Genomic DNA, 2864 nt, shown 5'->3' with positions numbered 1-2864 from the left:
TGAGTCGGAAGGATTGCCGGAGCCCAGCAGGTAGAGGCTGTGGTGGCCGGGAGTGGCCACCGCACTCCAGTCTGGGAGACAGAGTGAGACTCCAACTCAAAAAAAAATAAAATAAAATAAAAAAGAAAGATTTTTAAAAAGTAAATTTAAAGCAACTATATATTGAATTTACTTTGGGTCAGAATTAAGAGGTTAAGCGGAGGAGAAAGAATAGAATTACCATGTGCGATGCGCCTGGGAGTTAGAGATCTGAATGGAGAATGAGAGAGCAGAGAACCTGACCTACACTAGGTCCAAGTGACTCAGCATCTTCCTTCAACATCACTCTGAGAACTGGGAGAGGTGGTGGAGGAAGTGATGATAAAATTAATTAAAGAATGAGGTCAGTGCGATGGCTCATGCCTGTAATCACAGCACTTTGGGAAGCTGAGGTGAGAGGATTGCTTGAGGCCAGAAGTTCGAGACCGCCTGGACAACATAGTTGAGACCTTGTCTCTACAAAAAAATTTAAAAATTAGTCGGGTGTGGTTGGTGCATGCCTGAAGTCCCAGTGAGGCTGAAGGACTTCTGAGCCAGGAGGTCAAGGCTATGGTGAGCCATGACCTGCCTTCCATCCTGGGCGACAGAATGAGACCCTGTCTAAAAAGTAATAATAATATTAATTAATTAATTTTAAAATGAAGATTATTGGTTTCTTACAGTTAGGAAAAAAGAAAGGAAAGAGGGTTTGAAGTGAAAGTTCTAAGACTCAGGCACTCAATCATTTGCTGAATGTTGCCCACCTGAAAAGAGTATGCAGTCTGCCTAAATTTATTAGCAAGGAAAGTTTTTCCCTACTAGGCTGGGTATACCAACCACTAGGCCAGATGGGCCTAATAACTTCCTTGCTACTTCTGTTCTGTTCAGATATCTACAAAACAGTTTGTATACTGTCATTTCAGTTTTATTTATAATGGTGAAAAATGTATAATAAGCACTTAAAAAGATAGTCAGTATCATTAGTCATCAGGAAATGCAAATTAAAACCACAGTGAGATAGCACTAACCACCCACCAGAATGGCTTAAATTCAAAATTCCAGTTGGGCACGGTGACTCATGCCTGTAATGCCAGCACTTTGGGAGGCTGAGGTGGGCAAGTCCCTTGAGTCTAAGAGTTCCAGACCAACCAGGACAACACAGCAAGACCCTGTCTCTACAAAAAAAAAAATTAAACATTAGCCAGGTGTGGTGGCACATAGCTGTAGTCCCAGCTACTCAGGAGGCTGAGGCCGGAGGATGACTTGAACCAAGGAGTTTGAGGCTATGATCACACCACTGCACCCCAGCCTGAGCGACAAAGCAAGGCCCTGTCTCAGAAAGAAAAAAAAAATTCTGAGAAAACCAAGTTTTGGTGAAGATGGGGAGTGGTGGGAACTCACACATGCCTCTGATGGGAGCATAAAAAGTGTAGTCAATTTGGAAAACAATTTGGCAGTTTCTTGTAAAGGTAAACATACATTTACCATAAAACCCAGAAGTGCCACTCCTAGGTATTCACCCAAGATAAATGAAAACATATATCCACTGCAGGACTTGTGCACATAGCCAAAGCTAGGCACAGTGGCTCACGCCTATAATCCCAACACATTGGGAGACCGAGGTGAGAGGACTGCCTGAGCCCATAGGTTCAAGACCAGCCTGGGCAACTTGGCGAGATCTCATCTCTACAATAAATCAAAAAACTTAGCCAGGCAGGGTGGCACACACCTCTAGTTCCAGCTACTTGGAAAGCTGAAGGTGGAAGGATCGCCTGAGTCCAGCAGGTCAAAGCTACAATAGCCATGAGTGTGCCACAGCACTCCAGCCTGAGCAACAGTGAGACTCCGACTCAAAAAAAAAAAAATAGCCGAAAACTAGACACAAATGTCCAAGTGAATAAACAAATATTTGTATGTACTTTCTTTTTTTTTTTTTTTTTTTTTTTTTTTGAGTTGGAGTCTCACTCTGTCACCCAGACTGGAGTGAAGTGGCCGCTCCCGGCCACTGCAGCCTCGCCTGCTGGGCTCCGGCGATCCTTCCGCCTCAGCCTTCCAAGTAGCCGGAATTACAGGCGCATGCTACCACGCCCAGCTGATTTTTTGATTTATTGTAGAGATGAGGTCTCGCTGCCTAGGCGGGTCTCGAACCCGCGGGCTCAGGCAATCCACTCACCTCAGCCTCCCAAAGGCGCGGGATTACAGGCTGAGCCACCGAGCCCGGCTTGTATGTACTTTCAATGAAGTACTATTTCACAAAATAAAAAATTACATGATGCATTTTTAAAAAAATTATGCTGAGTGAAAGGAGCCAGACACAAAGAATACATACTGCATAATTCCACACAGATCAAATTGTTAAAAAGACCTAACTATTCAAAAGAGACAGAACAGATCAGTTGTTGTCTGGGGCCAGGAGTGAAGGGGGTGGGAGGGACTGAAAGAAATACAAGGCAACTTTTTAGGGTAATGTCTTCATGATGGTGGTAGTGTTTACACAGGTATAAAAGTTTGTCAAAATGAACTGTTATAATGGGTTCATTTTATCATGTGTAAATTATGCTACAATAAAGTTGATTTTTCTTTTTTGAGTTGGAGTCTCACTCTGTTGCCCAGGCTGGAGTGCAGTGGCCCGCTCACAGCCACCACAGCCTCAACTTGCCTCAACTTGCTGGGCTCAGGTGCAAGCCACCACACCTGATTAATTTTTTGTTTTATTGCAGAGACAAGGTCTTGCCAAGTTGCCCAGGCTGGTCTCGAACCCCTGGGCTCAGACAATCCTCTCACTTCTGCCTCGCAAAGTGCTAGGATTACAGGCATGAGCTACCGCGCCTGGCTTTTTTTTTTTT

At 44.2% G+C, this 2864-nt stretch overlaps 1 pseudogene; it reads left to right on the top strand.

Annotated features, from left to right (window-relative positions):
• Nucleotides 1-2864, top strand: part of LOC103250888 — a 29607-nt pseudogene that overhangs the window by 3903 nt on the left and 22840 nt on the right.

Source organism: Carlito syrichta, unplaced genomic scaffold, assembly GCF_000164805.1.
Source record: "Carlito syrichta isolate Samal-C Ts95f unplaced genomic scaffold, Tarsius_syrichta-2.0.1 Scaffold135648, whole genome shotgun sequence".
NCBI lineage: Eukaryota > Metazoa > Chordata > Mammalia > Primates > Tarsiidae > Carlito > Carlito syrichta.
The sequence above is the reverse complement of the archived record's forward strand: the minus strand, read 5'-3'. Positions and strand labels throughout refer to the sequence as shown.